At 33.9% G+C, this 20696-nt stretch overlaps 1 protein-coding gene and 1 pseudogene across 1 annotated transcript in view; both read left to right on the top strand.

Moving 5' to 3' along the window:
* CD36 (CD36 molecule) overlaps positions 1-20696 on the top strand; it is a 296355-nt gene that overhangs the window by 163506 nt on the left and 112153 nt on the right. The window lies entirely within an intron of this gene.
* LOC123811216 lies at positions 10252-11257 on the top strand (annotated as a pseudogene).

Below are 20696 nucleotides of genomic sequence, written 5' to 3'. Positions count from 1 at the left end.
TTGTCAGGTCAAAAGGCAGTTCCATTTTTAGATTTTTGAGGAAATTCCATACTGTTTTCCACAGTGGCTGCACCAGTCTACATTCCAACCTACAGTGTACTAGGGTGCTCTTTTCTCCACAGCCTCACCAGCACCTGCTGTTTGTTAATTTGTTTATGATAGGCATTCTGACATGTGTGAAGTAATATCTCATTGTGGTTTTAATTTCCATCTCTCTGATGGCTAGTCATGCTGAGAATCCTTTCATATGTCTTTGGGCCCTCTATATATCCTCCTTAGACAAGTCCGGTCCTTTGCCCATTTTTTAACTGGATTGATTGTCTTCCTGGTGTGGAATCATGTGAGTTCTTTATATACTTCAAAGATCAATCCCTTGTTTGAGGTATCACTGGCAAATATATTTTCCCATATGGATGTCTCCTTCATTTTGCTGATGTTTTCTTTAGCCATGTAGAAGCTTTTTAATCTGATAAAGTCCCATTTGCTTATTCTTTTCTTTATGTCTCTGCTCTAGGGAACATATCAATGAAAATATTGCTGCATGTGATATCTGAGATTTTCCTGCCTATGTTCTCCTCTAGGACTTTTATGGTGTCACAATTTATATTTAAGTCTTTTATGCACCTTGAATTTATTTTTTTGTATGGTATAAGTTGGTGCTCTAGTTTCATTTTTTTGCATGTAGCTGTCCAGATCTCTCAACACCATTTATTGATGAGGCTATTTTTACTCCATTTTATGTTGCTGCCCCCTTTGTCAAATATTAATTGATCGTAGAGACTTGGGTTTATTTCTGGGCTCTCTGTTCTGTTCCATTGGTCCATGTGCCTGTTTTTATGCCAGTACCAGGCTGTTTTGATTACAGTGGCCTTGTAACATGGTTTTGATATCAGGTTTTGTGATCCCTCCTACTTTGTTCTTCTTTCTCAAAATTGCCATGGCTATTCAGGGTCATTTATGGTTCCGTATAGATTTTTGAAATGCTTGTTTTATATCTGTGAAACATGTCACTGGTATTTTAATAGGGATTAAGTTGAATCTATAAATTGCTTTGGGTAGTATGTATAGTAAATTTTTATGCCATGGATTAAGAGACCTGGATATTTATTTGAAAGTTATTTAGTCAGTTCAGGACCAAGACAAAATTAGAGCTCAGTTTTTCCTACTTTAAGCTAAGTTCTAGCATGACTTTAAAAACTTTGTTTAATTTATTAATAAAAGCTCTCAGAGAAGAAAAAGTTTTTCTTTCTTCACTGTGGTATCTGCAGGGTTTAAAACAATGCCTGACCATGGTATTCTCTCACTGTTTGTAAGAGACATGACATGTACTGAACACACTGATTCATGTAGATGTAGTGTTTGACATGTTTGTAACAAAACCTCTGTGTTAAATAATAAGGCTCAAGATATAAAAATGTCCTAAACTATTTGATATTTTTCTTTAATATTTGTAAATTTTTGTAGATAATTTGAATTGTATATAAATACTGATATTTGAATATTTTTTACCTATAAACATGGTAATTATGTGCTTCAATTTAAAAACTATTGACATAAGTTCAATATTGTATAATTCTAAAAATTAAAAACAAATAAAGATAAAAAATGAAACTAGACCACCTTCTTATACTATACACAAGTATAAATTCAAAGTGTATTAAAGACTTAACTGTTAGACCCAAAATCATAAAATTCCTAGAAGAAAACATAGGCAGAAAAATTTCAGACATTGCTCGTAAAAGTTTTCTTATCTGATATATCTCACCAGGCAAGGGAAACAAAAGAAAAAAATAAACAAATGGGACTACATAAAACTAAAAAGGTTTTGCCTGTCAAAGGAAACCATCAACAAAATAAAAAGACATCCCATTGAATAGAACATATTCACTGATATATCTGATCAGGGATTAGTGTCCAAAATTTATAAGAACTTATAAAACTCAACACCAAATAAACATATAATCCAATTTAAAAAATCAGCAAAGGATCTGAATAGACAATTCTCCAAAGAGGACATACAGACAGTCAATAGACATGTGAAAAGAAACAAAACATCACTAATCATCAGAGAAATGCAAGTTAAAACCACAGTGGTATATTACCTTATACCTGTCAGGATGACTATCATTAATAAATCAATAAACAACAAGTGTTGGTGAGAATCTGGAGAAAGAGGGATTCTTTTGCACTGTTGGTGAGAATGCAGATTGATACAGCCAGTATGGAAAGCAGTATGGACATACCTCAAAGATTGAAAATGGAACTGCCTTTCCAGAAATTGAAAATGGAACCCAGAGATTCTACTTCTGGGAATTTATTTGAAGAAACCCAAAACACTAATTGGAAAGAACATAAGCACCCATATGTTCATTGCATCATTATTTACAATCACCAAGATATGGGAGCAGCCAAAGTGTCCATCAGTAGATGAGTGGATAATATAATTATGGGACATTTATGTAATGGAATATTACTCAGTCATAAAAAGGAAGAAAATTTTACCCTTTGTGACAGTGTAGAGGGATCTGGAGAACATAATGCTAAGTGAAGTAAGCCAGCCAGAGAAAGACAAATACCATATAATTTCACTTGTATGTGTTATCTAATGAATAAACTGTACTAACGAGCTAAACAGAGACAGACTCACAGAGAGAGAACAACTCTTTGGGAGGTAGTTACAGGGTGAAGAAAAAATGGAAAATAACTCATGGACATGGATAACAGTATAGTGATTGTGGATACAAATGGTAATGGAAAACAAATAAAATAATAATGATTCTATATTATTTTAGAAAAACAATTTATCAGCCATGTTAATGATCTCTGATAATACTCAAAAGCCTATTTTATCTGATTAGACCTTATGATTTAGCGTAAGAATCATCCTGGAAGCTTGTTAAAATGTAAATTTTTGACTCCTTATTAATTGAGATTTCTGATAGAAAATCAGGTCTGAACTCCTAGGCACGGCCTGAAAGGCCCTTTGAGTCAGCTCATCACTTCAGTGTGGTGTCTGTCACCATCTCTCCACTAGCCTCATTCTACTCCCATCACTGTCATTAACACATTACATATTCTAAACTGCCCCCATCTTTGCTATCTTGATCTAAAATGATGAACCAAGTTTGTCAAATTAATAAATTTTCTAGGCCACTTCTTCACAAATTTATTTGTTTATTATCTGTCTCCACCTATAGCTAATAAAATCCCCAGTGGCAGGACCATTCACTGGCACTTACCAAGACCCTATAATTTTTAAGACTTCATTCAACTGGGGGCAAGTCAGGGGTTGAGTTTATAATTGAAGGTTAAGGAGTTTTCTCCATAGGTAAAGGCTGACTTAGATTCTATAGTTTTATATCTCGTTCTCTCTCACTCATTCTCTACTTTCTATATCTTGCTATACATTTTTGGTTTCTCTCAAAATGACATATCATAAATATGGGGGGACCCAAAAAACCAGGAGTTCTCTTCTAGAAGGAGGGCCCCTTGTAGTACCAGCTTCCCCTGCTGGTGAGTGTTCTAGGAACCCATTTGCATCAGGGCACCAGTTGGCATTGTTGTGAGAAACTGCATTTGGCTTCAGTGAATTTTTTTTGATGACTCTTTCAATGCATTTGACCATTTCACGATGGGTGATTTATGAGCACAACCACCCACACTGTGAGTTGCCAGCAGTTTTTGACTAAAAACAGGATGATCCCTATGTCCTACCCTCCCTATTCACCCTAGCTCTCTCTGAGTGACTTTTTTGTTTCTCTGGATGAAAAAATTCTTCGAAGGAAAATATTTTGTTGATGTGGAAGAGGTGAAACAAAAAACGATAGAAGCACTAAAAGGTGTCAAAGCTGTTCTGAGCAGTGGGAAAAAAAGTCTTGAAAGGTATATTGCATCAAATGGAGAGTATTTTGAAGATGAATTAAGTTTAAACATGTAAGAATAAATACACAATTTTTTATAAATAAATTCTGTTTTCGGGGGAGCCCCCCTTATAAATATTTTTTCACTGATTTCTTAACTGTTGTTTGTTACTATCTACCCCTTACCTGTTTTGAAAGCTCAACTTCATCTTAATTGGTAGTTGTGCCTTTTGTTTAATATAACTAGTTTATTATTATATTTATGATATAATGATATTATGATTTAATAATAATTACACTATGATCTCTTTCATAGTGTATTATAATAATGATAATTCTCTTGGTATTTGTGCTTGGTGTAAAAAGAAATTTACTTTTGAAAGTATTTCAGAAACTTTGACCTATGATTTACAATATTTACTTAATTACACAAAAGAAAACAAACAAAAGAACATTTTTAAATGTCCCTAGAGACTTTTCTCATTAACATCTAATTTTAGTTTGCTTCAGTTCCTGCTATTGGCAGTCTTAAGAGCTGCCAGTTCACATAGTGCTTTCAAATTTACAAGGGTAGGCAATGAGAACATATGGGACAAGAGTTCTGTTTTTCATATTCTTCATTTTAACCTTTCCCTTGAATATTGAATCAGTGTAAAAGGAAATAAACACTTTTTGTCTCCATTGCACAATGGGAGTGATCTCCTCCCTTTCTCCAGTGATAGTCAGGTTCCAGATGGTTGCCCTGAACTGCAAATTTTTAATCTGGTTGACTCCCTAAGAAAAACTTGGCAGGTATTCTTACCAAGTAGAGGACAACTATTTCTAAGATAAAGAGCCAAAAGACCAAACATTAGCCCCAAACTATTCACAGGACTTACATCTCAAATTTGTAATAAGAAAGCTTGTGTCAAAGAGCTGTTTAAAATCAGCTCGCATATAACACAGAAAGAAAAAATAATTATTAAAAAGAGATATAGAATTAACAGAGCATTGTGTATATAGTTGTGAAAACACAGGAACTATTATTACAGAATGTATTTTGAACAATTATCAAGGTGTAAAATTTAAAAGAGAAATAAACAGGATTATTAAAAAACTACTGCTTTTTCTGAACTATAGCTCCTGCTTCCAGGGAGGCAGGGGAGGGAAAAGAAAGAAGTTCTTGTTAAAATCTATAAATCTTAAGATCTTTTGGAAAATCTAATTATCTTTTTGAAAACCAAAAATTATTAAATATCAATTGTTTGATACTGGTTATGTATCAAACAATACATAATGGAAATGGAATTGCCTAGATAAATATTTATCCCCTATAATGTTCATAATTAATGGTTCTAAATTTTATTGACATCAGAATTAAAAATCCAAATTTTCATTATTAAACCTAAGAGAGGAAAAGCATTCTCAATGTAAAAGAAGGAAGTTTTAATATTTTTAATGATTACTTTACTTTGATAAATAATTGGATTTCTCTTTTCTCCCACAACTTCTCAGTGATCAGCAGGAGTGGCACAATACTTGCTTCAATTACCCCAAAATCTTTCCTAATTTTAATTTGCAATTTTTAAAAGTGGTTAGGAATAAATGAATGACTCAAGAGATTAAGATAGACTCTCTTAAGAAACTGTGTGAATTTGCATTGAAGAAATAAAACACCAATGACTTGTGTGTGAATAAAGTTCATGGGATCAAATAACATTTGGCTGCAGTGAGAAGGAAATGTTGATCCCTTCACAAAAGCTGGCAGAAAAATATTTTATTTAACTTCTTTATGCTTCATGTACTCTTTGTACGTAAAACCAGATGGAATAAAAGTAAATGTCTTAATCAAGAATCTATAAGACAGGAAGAAATTTGGGAGGAAAAGAATGTTGAGTATTCATTTCAATCATGATAGTGCAGATATAGGGTCTCTACTTTAAGAGAACCTACTGTCTTTTGATTAAAACTTGTAAACATATAATTATTGGGATAAAAATCAAGAGGAAAACTCACCCAGCTATTTCCTGCCTTTCAGTTAGGAATATAGACAGACCTTCCATTACGTTACTCTTCCTGTTCTCTTAGCATTAGCCTTCATCCTAATGACCCAGAGATAACCTTTCCTGATAAGTTTTTCACCAAGAATAAGTCAGTATTAATTTTTCCTGTAGAAATTGAATTGAATCAAGGCTACTTATATTGACATTTCTCAAGACACTCTTCTAAAATGATTACTTTGAATAGCTTCATGCTACATAATTTATCAGGACATAAAACATTTATAAGACTACAAAATCAATACTGCTGTATAATATACTTAGTTGTCTGTTTTTCTTGCTTTTATCAATGCTGGGCTACAATTCTTGAATGAATTGATCGCATAGCTGTCACAGCATGCCTAATTTGGGAGTAATTAAAGGGCTCAAAATCATTTGTTACAGGTGACTAAACACTTAGTGTGAAGTAAGACATTAATAGAACTTACAGAAATACTTTTTATGCATGTTGCAAAACTATGTGGAAGTTCTAACTCAACTTCTAGATACTATTTCTCAATGATTACTTATTTATGAGATCAAATATATTCTTATATACTCAGTGATTTATTCCTTATTCTATGCAATCATATCTCTTCATCTATCCAACTTCCACATCTCTAATAAACTTTTTATTTTGCTCAATTTACCAAATCATATGACTTTGCCTCAGAGTCCTTTGACATGCACATGTTTGAAACGTGATATGTGTGGTAATGGAGTGTGGGCAGAAGTGATTGTTGAATGTCCCTTGGCTTAAAACTCAGTTTAGTCATTTTGTTTTACCATTTCAATTACAGTTTATACTCATGTTATTTTGTATTATTTTCAGGTACACAGCATAGTAGTTAGATAATCATGTACTTTACAATCAGATTTGAACCTTATTTTTTCCCAATTTTTTAAAATTTTATTATTGTTCAAGTGCAGATATCTTCCTTTTCCCTCTACCACTCCCTTCACTCCCAGCCATCCCCAACTCCCTCCTCTGATTCCACCCCCCTTGGTTTTGTCCATGTGTCTTTTGTAGTTGTTCCCCAAAACCCTTCCTCTTTCCCCCCTATTATCTCCTTCCATTTCCCTTCTGGTTACTTTCAGTTTGTTCATTTCGAGGTCTCTGGTTATATTTTGCCTGCTTGTTTGTTGTGTTGATTAGGTTCCATCTATAGGTGAAATCATATGGTATTTGTCCTTCACTGTCTGGCTTATTTCACTTAGCATAATGCTCTCCAGTTCCACCTATGCTGTTGCAAAGGATAGGAGCTCCTCCTTTCACAGCAGATACATTTAAACAAGGAGAAAGGAAGCTTTCCTGGAGCTAGAGGAAAGAATTGAGGAATTTTCTAAGGCCTTCAAAAAGAAGTCTGATACTGTACTTCTGATAAGCCAAAAAATAGACACTTGAAAAGCTGTAAGTCAGTACAGCAGCTGAGGTGCACTGAGACAAAATGTACAGCACAGAAAATAGAGTAGAAAGTGCAAAAATATGATGGAAAAGAGTGACCTCCAATAATAAAGTATGTAGAAGATGCACAATTGGCTATACCTATGGAAAGAAAGAAGAGGCTATCCAAATTTGAGTCTATTTGTCATTCAATCATTGGAATAATTAGGTCTCCAAAATCTCTACTGGGCTCTTCAACATTCTGTGATATGACCTCCATACGTGAGACCACCTGGCAGAACAGGAATGGTAACATGGTGTAATTCCCAGAATGGAAGCACAAGATCTATTAAAACAACAAGGAGACTTTGTGGTGTGAGAGTCATGGGAAACCTGTTCATGTGTCATTTCTGTATATTCTGGTGTACAAAAGAGACACTTTTTCATATAAAATGTTGATGCTATGTATTGATTTGAAGATACTATTTTTTTTCAAACATCCTTCAACTTATATATTATCACTATACAACAAAACAGGTCATCACTAAGAAATCAGGGGTAGTTCTGCTGAATCCTATTCCTAAGGATAAGAAATGGGTTCTTAATCATGAAGATGTCATATTGGAAAAATTACTGGGCAAGGAAAATTTTGGTGAAGTATTTAAAGGCATATTAAAGGATAAAACTGCTATTGCTGTTAAAACATGTAAAGAAAATCTTCCTCAGGAACTGAAAGTAAAATTTTTACAAAAAGACAAAATTCTCAAGCAATGTGATCATCCCAATACTATCAAACTTATAGGAGTTTTGCAGACAAAGACAGCCTGTCTACATCATGCAGTTCCGATTCCTGGATACCAGAAGTTTCACTTCACTTTGTTAAAAGCACTATCATATGTGGCATGCCTATTTAATATAAGATTCTCTGAATTTTTCTCTGGATAACACAGATCTTTCTCTAAGAGTTGTTATTTGCAGAAAATTTCCAGCATGTTGGGTTGAATGGCTTTACAGGGAAGGAAAAAGATAAAAGCAAGGAGGTCAGTTTAGGGAGCTAAATCCTATAGCTACAAGAGTGCTAATGAAATGATGTTGGAATGGAACACAGGGAATGGAGAAGGAGAAGACACTATGAGTATTTTATAAGTTAACTTGCTGTGATATGTCAACTGACTTGATTTGGATCACAGGGGAAAAGGAAGAGGCAAAATGAAGAAAAGAATAATAATAAACTTTTTATTGAAAACTTACCTTATGTCAAGCATGACACTAAATATCTTACTTAAATTATTACATTTCAATGTCTGTAAACCTCAGAGTCAAATACCATGGGTTTTCCTATTTTGAAAAAGAAGAAACTGGGGGAGAAGATAGTTAGAACACATTAATAAAAAGAACTTGCAAGTAGAAGACTATGTTGCAAGTCCAAACTTGAATTGTTCTACAATTTCTCATTTTTCTATAATTCCTTGATAAAAGGTACTTATTATTTTCCTTGTTTTAAATTTAATTTATTGGGGTGACACTGGTTAACAAAATTATGCAGATTTTAGGTGCATAATTCTGTAACACATCATCTGTACACTGTATTGTGTGTTCCCCACCCCACATCAAGCCCATCTTTATTTATCCCACTACACTCTCCTCTACCACTGTAAAATGAATTTAAAAATAGAAGATTTTGAGTCTGAGTGAATAAAAAATATGATGCTATTAATAATGACAAGAGGAAAACCTAGACATGAAGATTGATAATGAGCTTGGTTTGGAAAGTATAGCAGAAAGTCTGGCTGTCCTTCAATACTCATTCTCCTCTTCTTCTACAGTAAATTACATTCTAATTTTTAATTGACATTGGGATGTCAAGAATAAAGAACTCACTTTGCAGCTTCTCTTATAAACAGGTGTTAACATGTGACAAAATTCTGGTCAGTAGGAAGTAGGGCAAATGCTAAGTTCAGTGTCCAGGGAATGTCATTAATGGACAAAGCTATGTTGCTCTCCCACACCTTTTCCTGCTAGATGGAAGGCAGGGGTCATGGCTGAAGCTTCAGTGGGAATTCTGAAAGATTTATCTTTAGTATCATGAGACCGGAAGCTACAACCAGAGGAGAATAAGATAAAAGTAGCCTGGATCCTTGCCATTGTGAAATAAGAAAATAAAGTTCCTAAAATTATGATTACACTGGAATTTCTGCCATGGAAAGCATAATCTCATCCTATCAGATATGAATATACTTATTTTAATTTTTTCTCAAATATCCTTTTTTTCTATTACATAAAAGTAAAATAAATGCCTTTAATGTATAAATGCCTGTATTTTTATTTACATTGTTTTTATTCATACTCTTAGATATGATGATTATTTTTAGTCATATGGTTATTGTTAATATTTCTTCTATAAAAGTATTTCACATAAGTGAAAAGAACTTCAAGGTTAGATAAAATTTAGCATTAAATCTCACCTATGCCATGTATTAGCTGTATGTCAGGAAAAATTTTTCCATCTCTCTGAAAATCATTTTACTCATTGGTAAAATAAAGATAATATTTGCCTCAAAATTGCTGTGTAGATTAAATGAGCTAATATATAGAAAATGGTAAATAAATTTTAGTTATCCTCTAGCTTATGAATAATGCCTGGGACACAAATGATATTTATTACATGATTTCCAGCTTTAAAAATGAAAATTTCCAAATTAGTTTAGGTATTGTTCAAGACTGTATTGTGAAAAGGGTGAATGGTTTGCAGGAACAATTATAAAGGACACATGGACCATAACAAGGCCAGGTGGAAACAGGGGAGGGAGGTGGGAAGGGTTGGGGTGGTGGGGAACGGAAAGGCAGAAAACTGTATTTGAACGATAATAAAAAATGTTTAAAAAAAAGAGGTCAAATATAAAAAACAAAACAACAACAACAAAAGGACTATATTGTGAAAACTCTGGTCAAGAGAGGCTGAGCTCTTTTTTTCTGCCTTGCTGGAAAGATGACCACCACCTCTTCTAGCTCCACCACCAGCATGACAGGGAAAAGCAAAGACAAGGGCAGGTCCAGAGATTCAGCCGGAGCAAGCACAAATAGATGGCTTGGTGGTATTAAAGACAATCAAACATCATCAAGTAGGACAAGGAACTGAGGTGGTTCAGAGGAGTGATTTTGGGCCTGATTGTAGAAGATAGACTTGAAATTACCAGCTGCTTTCCTTTTCCCCAACACATAGAAGATGATGCCGATTATGACAAAGTCCATCAGATGGAAATGATGAAAAGCCTTCGCCATGGAAACATTGACTGTCTCCACCTGGGCTGGTACCAGTCCCCATGCTATGGCTCATTCCTCACTTGGCGCTCCTGAATTCTCAGTTCAGTTACCAGCACGCCATTGAAGAATCTGTCATTCTCATTTACCATCCCATAAAAACTGCCCAAAGTTCTCTCTCAGCGAAGGCATACAGACTGAAACCCACACTGATGGAAGTTTGCAAAGCAAAGAATTCTTCTCCTGAAGCATTGAAAAAGGAAGCATCACCTTTGAGCACATGTTTGAAGTGCCTATTGTAATTAAAAATCAACATCCTAATGTGGGAGCTTGAGAAGAAATCAGCTATAGCAGGTAAACATGAATTGTTCAGTCTTGCTAACAGCAATCACTGGGAAAGAATCTACAGTTGCTGATGGACAGAGTAGATGGAATTAGCCAAGATATAGTTAAATATAACTCATACTTGAGGAACGTGAGTGAACAACCACAGCAGTAACACCAGTATCAGCAGCATCTCCAGCAGAGGAATACGCAACTCCTGAGTTGAGAATCCCCATATCCAGAGGAGGATATGTCCAGACTTTCAAACCACCCCAACCCCTCCAGCCAGGATGAATTCTCTGCTCATTGCAGGCCAGGTTAACACTTACTTCCAGAACATCAAAAAATTCACTGTCCAAAACTTAGGCAAACTTCTCATGGCCCAGACTCTTCAAAAATTCAACAACTAACAGAAGAAAGTTTCCAGAAAAAAAATGAAGTAATATGGACTCATGGAAGAAATACATTTGCATATTGAAAAGTCTTTCTAGCAAATGATAAATTACAAATAAAACAAACAACAAAAAAAGGCTGAGTAGCTATTACCATTTCCCTCCAGAGTTGAATATAACTCAATTTCTATGTACCTTTTGATTTAAACTTTTGTGAATGAAAACACTTCATAAGAAGTAAGTTCCTCAGTGAAGAAGGACTTAAATTTGCATGCAATCTCTCAAAATTTAGATACAGTACTTAGATAATACAAAAGTAATAAACATTTGATTTTATAACATATTTTCTCTTAATTCTGATTCTTAGTTGAACTTCAGTAGACTAAACTTATAATACTGTATTATATTTAAAAAGCAGTAGTCATTTTGAGCTAAAGATGCTAATATCAGAATTGTTCAGATAATTATAATAAATAAATAATTACTGCTAATAAATAAATATTATACATTACTGCTAATATATTCATGAATATATTATTAGCCAGAAAACCTTCAATGAAATACAAATGTTTCTGGAATCAGTAATGAGTTTTATATGGCATATCTTCTTTGGTTATCAAATGACCACATTTGATTTCCAAGAAAACTGTGGAAACTTAAAGGACATGTGTGTCTCTTCAGTATGAGCTATTAAGCATCTATCCTGTTCTTATGGGGATTTGGCTTGTTTCAAGTTATTTTTCTTTATAATTAATAAATATATAATATACAATGAATAACTGAAGAATGTTGGTCTACATAGTCTGGATATTGGGGAGAATTTTTAGGGGAGAGAAAAAGTTAAAGAGCAAGAGCAAAAAGGGAAATGAGTTATTAAGGAATGGCACCTCAATGCCAGGAATTATGGATTAGATTTACTTTTGATATTTTGAGAGAGACAGTTAAAGATGTGCATTGCTTTTAATTATTTTGATTACCAGAGTGTGTTACTTTGAATGTGGCACTGAACACTTGGTGGACTAGATAGCAGCTGGCATTTTATTTAGGTTGCATGGTTGTTGTAACATGGAAAAGTATCTAAAAAGGGTTGGGTTCTAACAATATGTAAAAAGACACAAGAGATACTGAGACTGTGGATTTCTTGGCTCAGATATCTGAAAGTGTGTAAAACAGTCATGCAAGGTGTCATACACCATTGGTGTAATATATAGATGCAGGAACTCTGAAATTAAGCAGAACATAATGATTGAATTATTGGTAACTAATCTCAAATTGTTGCATCTGTATTTTGTGTGCATTTCTAATATTCTTTGGGAGAGGAAAATAAAAGTACTTATATTAAAAGTTGAAAATATGATGAGGCAGTAGGTATAGGTATCTTTCTTCCTGGCTTGGAAGTAGAATGTAGGCTTCCTTTGGTGAAAATCAGGTCTTGTTTATTCCTAATTTTAGGACAGAACTTAGCATATAGAACACACTCAGCATATTTATTAAATGAATAAAAATGTAAATGATAAATTTAGATGATCATCCTACACTATGCTGAAAGAGTATCTCCTTTACAGCTATGTATGTTCACTATGAATAAGAATTCATATAAATGAGTGTATATGTGTATGTATATAATATATAAATATGAAATCATATATAAGCTGTGTCATATATATATGTCTATATCTGCAAGATAATGAGAAGTATAATAGTTACCATAACTGTAGTTAACATGCATTAAGCATTTGTTATATTTTACACATAGTGCTAGTCACTGAAACTTTCTCTTTAGCAGTGACATAATTACATAAATTATAACATTCTACACACAAGGTACCATTAGGAAAATAAATATGAATGAAATATCACATAATTACTGGTAGTACAAAATCTGAACCCATGTATATTTAACTTCAGATACTACACTTAACCTCTGTGTATATGTTTATGAGGATATCTAAAGATCAAATTAACAATTATGTTTTTACTGCCTTTTAGTAAACTAAATGTTTAACAAACATTTTTCACAAAATGTTTAATTTTTTTTCACTTCTTTCTTTATGCATCCACGTACATGCAGAGAATAAAGAAAATGTGTTTTTCTCACTATTCCATTTATAACATTTCCTTGTTTTTAGTATGTTAGTCTAAAGATGGTAGAATACACCAATAAATGTGGCTAACTATGACTGTGTTCAGAGTAAACTATATTCTTACTCGCTCTTGTTTTTAGTAAAGCAGGGAATCTGATTCCTAGTGGTATTCCATTACATACATCTACACAGGTACAAAACAAACTTTTACATAGAACACAAACATGTCATTATACAAAATATAAAATCAAAATTATTTTTTCTCTACTTCTCGTATTGGTTTGGAGGCATAGATTTTACCTCTGGATAAGCCTTTATTCTGTGAAACTTTGCAGGTTTCTCAGTTAGTCTGGACATCCTCAAGAGTTCTACCTTATCCTGGACTCTACTCAAGACTGACAGACAGCCTTCTAAGTCACCTGATAAATTAGTTGAAGCAGTATTCTCAAATACTGTATATGCTACTTACAAAATTCAAATAGACTAACCAAATTGTGTATCTCTTTCTCAGAGCTAGCAAGTGCAGGCATATAACCTGTCTTTTGTCTTAAAATGAATATTCTAAAAATCAACATACCAGGGCTCCTAAGACCCTCTCTGATGATCTGGCTCATGAATCTTTGTAGGTCCATCTTATAGAGGGTTTGGATTGTATCAACACTGATTTTTAAGTTATGGCTTTCCCTTCTGTGCATGCTTTTAAATATTACAGTGGGTAGTCATAGAACTATTTGAAGTTTGAAAATATAAGTACTTGGATACTTGAAGGACCATTGATTGTTTACTTAATTTTTTATCTTTGTTATTCTAGTGTGGAAACTGAAAAAGAGAGAATACTCTTTGTGTGCTCTATGTTAGGCCAATCTGCATATATTCACATTACAAGCAGAACTGTTTTGATTGTGCTTTATTGCTCCACACAAGTGTTGCAAATTTTACAAATGAAAGGCAAGACGCTCCACGAATATAAAGATCAAGACTTGCTTTATGACAATGCTTGCTTTACTGCAGTGGTCTGGAACCAAACCATGCAATATCTACAAGGTATTTAATATCATTAGATGAGTTTAGCCTCTTTGCTATTTTTAATTTTGTTGAATTTTAAGTAGGAATTGCAAATGTTTTAAAAATTTAGAAAGTATAGAATAATCTTGTCCCATTTCTGCCTACCTCCAGTCCCATTTATCTGAAATAAACTCTTTTAACTGTTTCTAGTTTTATTTTTTTTTCATTTTCACCAATAACTTTATTGCTTTGGATATTTTTGAGTAGGTTGGCTCTCACCCACTATTGGCTTCTAGTGGGTAGAAGCCGGGGTGCTGCTAAACATCTTTCCATGCATAAGACAACACCACAGCAAATAATTATTTGCTCAAAATGTCAATAGTACCAAGAAACTTCAAAAACCACCTATCACACATTTGATCAGTCACAACATCTTCTCCATACACTGCACAAATCTTGTCTTCATGTTTCAGTTGAATTTTTACCTTTCCTTTTTTAAGTATATTTTATTGATTATGGCATTACAGTTATCCCAATTTCGCCCCTTGGCCCCTGTCTGCTTGTTCCCCCCTTCCCTCCAGTGATCCCCCAACTAAGTTCATGTCCTTGGGTTGTGCATGTAAGTTCTTTGGTTTCTCCAAAGTAATTACATCCACAATTGTATGTACAGTTAGCATTACGTGGTGGTTAAAGTGTGGAGTCTGGAACTAGACTGTTGGATTGAATCTTGGCTTCCCCACTTATTGACAGGATGACTTAGGGCTTAACCTTCTGCATCTTTTTTTTTTTTGTAAATCTATAAAATACAGATAGAAATATCAACTTTATAAATTATATTACATTAAAGTATTTTAGAACAGTGTTTGGCATGTAGAATTTTAGCTATTGTTAATTCCTCTACATTTTAAAATATGATAGCTATATAACTATTTTTGAATCATCAGTTTTAAGTATTTTGTATTGATGAGAGAAAGATTTAACTCACATAAACTGAATCATCTGGCTGCTCCACTGCAGCCATTTCTGTGTGTGTTTTAGGCCATGGCTTCCTTGTTTTTACACTATCTTTCAGTAATGTTTTATCCATTTTCCAGAAATGTGTTGGAACACTGTACACTGTAATTCTCCTGTATACTGTACTTCTCCTCCCATTCATTTTATTAGGTTTGTACATTTATTATATTTTTACTATAATTTGGCTAGAGTTTGTGGGGAAAGGAGGAAAATAACATGAGCTCAGTTTGTCATATGAAAAAATGAGCTTTTTTGTTTTTTTTTATTGAATTCATTGGGGTGGCATTGGTTAATAAAATTATATAGGTTAGACAACTTCTTGAGTTTAAAAAGGTATGTATTCTCTTAGGCAATCAAGAGTGAGATAGATGGTTAAATGATACATACTTTTATGTGAATAGGGAAGATAACTTCTATAAAATTACTTTGAGATACCTAATATTTCTGATCCTTAATTTCCCAACTGTAAAATGAAGTGGGTAAACAAGATGACATCTGAGTTCCACCCAATTTGGACATTTTATGATTATATTAGTTTTATTTGCCTAGCAAATCTCTCCTTTTCACAAAACTATGCTGGCCTAAGCAATTTCAATAAAACATCATCTACACATACTGCCTTTTCCCTTAGTATCTTCACTATGTTCATGGCTGCACATGAAATTTGAAAGATAACACAGAAACATTTTGCCATGCTTCATTAATAAGCAATGTCTCAAGGTTAGTAATTAAAAGGAAAGAATCCGTAAGTTTTTATCTTAATTGTTACTGAAGACTTAACTTGGAAATGGCCATTTAAGTTAATGTATTTGGAGCACATTTAGTTATATACTTGGGGAGTATACTTGTGGAGTATTAGGCCTATTTTTGATATGATAAAGCTGGTAGAATCTTACTCTATTCAGGAAAGCTGACTTGTCTCCATGGCTAAGTAATTAGACCTTAAAAAACAAACATTCAAGACTCATCATGACTTTTCCTGTTCCTTCACATGAAACAACCAATCAGTCCATCAGCAACTATATTTTACTTTACATATATTTATTTATTATTCAGCCTTTACTCTCACTATGCATATTTATTTATATTTTAAAAAATTATTTTTATTGTATTTTTTCTGTTACCTTTTATCTCCCCTGTACTCTCTTCCCCCTCCATCTATGCCTTTCCCCCTACAACCACCACATGGTTGTCTGTGTCCATGAATTCTTTCCCTTTTTTCTTTTTTGCTAAATTCCCCTCTCCTCCCCAGAGCTGTCAGCCTGCTCTCTATGAGTCTGTGTCTATTTTGCTTGTTAGTTCAGTTTGCTCATTAGATTCCACATATGAGTGAAATCATATGGTAATTGTCTTTCTCTGACTGACTTATTTCACTTAGCATATTTATTATTTAGCCTTTTTTTAATGTCATCAATATCACTCTACATCAGGTCACTCCTATACCTCTCTAGCCTTCTACACTAGTCTCTTACTGATCTTTTTGCTTTCACCCTTTCCCCTATGTTCTGTTTAGAAATGGCTTCGTAAAATACACAGATTAAAATAAAAATTTCTACCATGGCCTTAAAAAACTTTCCTAATCTGATCTGGACTCTGCCCCTCTGATCTTCTATCAATCTGTTTCTCTCTCCTTTACTGCATTCCCACAATGCTGGCTTTGGTGTTTCTCTAGTATGCCAAACCAGTTCCATGATTTGGGCCTTAGCACTTGAGGTATCCTCTGCCTAAAATGGTCTCCCAGATCTTTCTGTGGCTAATCTACTTTGCCTTCACTTCCTTGCTCCAATGCACCGCTTTAAGGAGGCCTTCCAAAGGGGGCATGCTGTTCTTCACCTTCAGGCACTCTGTTCCATTTACTCTAATTCATTTTTTCCTTATTTTTACTTTGTGGTATCACATAAAGTATTTGTAAATATGTTTATTTTTTCTTTCTCTTTGTCTTTTTGTCTCTCCATGTCTCTGTCTCTGTCTCTTTTTCTTTCTGTCCCCTCCACAGAAGTGTAGGGCAGAGATTTTGCTCCCAACTTTACTGCTGTACTGCTATTTCTTAGAACCTAGCACAGTGCCTAAAAATGATAAACACTTAAAAATATTTTTACATTGAATTCTAATTGCCTGTTTTATTACTTCACATCCCCACTCCTTCGTAAGCAATTACAGAGCAGGAACTATGTCTGTCTTACCATATTCTCCCCTACACTGACTAGAGTGCTTGGTAAAAATAACCCTGTGTTACATAACAGAGACAAAAGGAATAAATTTTCTGAATTCATTGATGATTCTTTTTTGGAAACTGCTCCCTATGACATTTTAATGAAAAATTCAAAAAATGATAATAAAATATTGGCTTCATGGAATTTTTAGGCTGATGGGCACATTGATAATTTAAAAATGACAGTCAATTTTTTTAATTCAAAATATATTTAAGTGTTATTTATAATGCTAACTTCATAAGTATTTGTGGTTTTCTATCTACTACACATAAGCATATTGGGTCTATTGATGTTCTGTGTAAACAATAGACACGCTGTATTAGAAATGAGAACACCTCATTTCTACTCATTTAGTAGAGGAAATCCTACTAAATAACCTCATGAATTTGGGTGATTGAATCCTAGGGTATCCTATTTTCTTTGTTTGTAAGCTGAAAAGAATGGTGTACATGATTTCCAAAGTGCTGCTGTTCTTGTCATACCATATGCCTCATGTCATAACTGTAATATTGACTTTCTGTAAAAGAGTGGATGACTCATTATTAACCATCAGTCATATTTTAATATTATATGGAGATGGGTTTAGTTCTCAATCACTGTTTCAGAAACACTATTTTGACATGTGGGCAATAGTTAACTTGCAGATTGTTGTTTCATGACCAGAGTTCACTGGCACTTGTGTTGCCTGAGATTTGGGAGCAACCCAAGTATCCATAAGTAGATGGTGGATGAAAAAGCTATAGTATATTTACACAGTGGAATACTACTCAACTATAAAAGTAAAGAAGGAAAGCTTGCCCTTTGCAACATCATGGATGGACTTGGAGAGAATTATGCAAAGTGAAATAAGCCAATCAGAGAAAAACAAATACAATGTGACTTCATTCATATGTGGAATCTAATGAACAAAATGAACTAACAAGCAAAATAGAGACAGACTGATAGAAAGCAGGCTGACAACTGTTTGGGGAAAGAAGTTGGGAACCTGAGTGGGCGTGGAGGAATTGAGAAAAAGAGAAAAAACTTATGGAGAGGGACAACAGTATGATGATTTTCAGGAAAACGGGGTGGGGAGAGGTGGAGGAGGGTAAAGGGGGAATAAATGGATAAATGGTGATGGTGATGGATGGAGACTTGCCTTGGGGGGATACAGCACAGCATAAAGAGGATATGCTGTGGAATCCTGCACCTAAAACCTATGTAATTTTGTTAACCAGTGTCACCCTAATAAATTCAGTAAAAAGAAATATATAGAGAGAGTCTCTTCAGTTAGGAAAGGTTAATGACCCTTGAGTTTACTTGCCTTTTGGATTCTGCTGACTTATTAAAGGAGATGTTTTTGTTTGAATTAAAAAAAAGAAAACACTCATCTAAAAAATTTTAAAAACCATGTTTAATGCCTTATGTTATTATTTACCAATGTTTATAGGTAAAACAAATCTATGTGTTATTTAGCTTAACAAACCATATGTCACTGATGGTTACCACTCAAATATATCCTCTTGAGTGCTATATACATATTAGTATTTCATTCCAACTTTTTTTTTACTTTTCTAAATACCACTGTTCTTTTAGTGATTTTTAGTATCTTCTCTTGAACTACTCTAAGTTCTTCAAATTTCATCTAATATAGAATCCAAAGTGCAAAGGCACTTTACTTAATATAAGTATACTTAGTAGAGATTGCAGAGGAGTTTCTTTTTTTTGTTGTTGTTGTTGTTTTTACAGAGCATTGATTTTCTGCTCCCTGACTTCATATCATCCTAATTTTTTAGAAATAACAACACATTGATTTTATAAATCAATTTGAGCTCTACCAGGTACTTATTAATAGGCAGAAATAGTTGTGATAGGTTATATATAATGATTAGGGGCATGCTCTTTGTTTTAAAACAGATAAATAAAATAAAACAAAAAGAAAAAAATAATTAAAATAAAACCTATGCCACCATTATTGTTTCCTTTATACCTTTAAAGTGTTTTGGTTTTATAGAGAGTCACCTGTTAAGTTGAAAACATCCCCATGTCATATTGAGTAATAACTACCAGAATGTTGGGAAGAGTGAGTATTAATTTCTAGTTTTAAAGTTTGTTATTATTATTTTAATTTACTTTTTTGAGGTAAGATTGGTTAATAATCATGTGTAAAACATTATAATTTGAACTCCTAATAAGAAAGACTCTAAGGAATCTGGTTTTCTTCTTTAAACCACACAGTCTATACATGTGCCCAGGGCCTCACATCAATGGCAGACCCAGGGCAGTATCTTTGGTTTTCAAATCAGGTCCCCCCACCTTGGCATCCTGCTTTTAGAGAGCCTGAAGTGCAGTACTCCCTTCTGACTTTCCAGAAGTCTTCAGTGGCATTCAGAGATTTTTAACTGCACAGTGATTAGACCTAAGGATGTGATCATAAACTCAATTTCATCTGTGCCAATTCCCACTACACATCAGTGTGAATGACCACTACCTGCTCCTATGCTTCTTTTCATCTTCCGTTCCTTAAGTAGTGTGTCTCGCTTTCATAGTGGGAACTCTGGATTTCTGTCACCTTACTAGTCTCTATTCCCCCTTCTTAGAATATGGATTCTACATTTCCACATTTTCTCTAGAACATTATCCTTATATTGTCAATGAACACTACCTTTTACAAAAGACAGACAGTGAGAAGAGTTAGCTTCAAGCAGATTTTGTTTTATCCCATAATATAAATAGCAAAAAAGAAACGCAAAGGCTTTAGTATCTATAATACTTAAAAGAAAGACTGGAGGATACACTGAGAGAACAAATAAAAATTAATATTGCAGCAAAATCTTTTGCCACAAAATTTGAAACTTCAGATCAGCAGGGAAAGAAGATGGTATCTTTTTCCTTGACTTGCGAGGAGGTCAGGCCAGGCATGGGCGGGCTTCTCAGCTCTGTAGGGATGGTGCAGAGCTGTAAGAGTGTCTCTTATAGCACCATACCTAATTCCAAAAGGCAACTATTCAAAAACCAGCCAAGATAATTTATAAAACTGAGGTATCATTGTGTGTCTGAGTCTAAACATTAAAGCTAGTGCTCTTAAGAATTTGGGGTTGAGGAACCACGTCAAACCAAAGTCAGAATATGGACAGTGTGCTATAGTGGGTGGATGAAAAA

The sequence above is a fragment of the Phyllostomus hastatus genome, unplaced genomic scaffold (genome assembly GCF_019186645.2).
Source record: "Phyllostomus hastatus isolate PE091 unplaced genomic scaffold, TTU_PhHast_1.1 phas_scaffold_78, whole genome shotgun sequence".
Lineage (NCBI taxonomy): Eukaryota > Metazoa > Chordata > Mammalia > Chiroptera > Phyllostomidae > Phyllostomus > Phyllostomus hastatus.
This window is presented reverse-complemented; position numbering and strand designations above follow the sequence as displayed.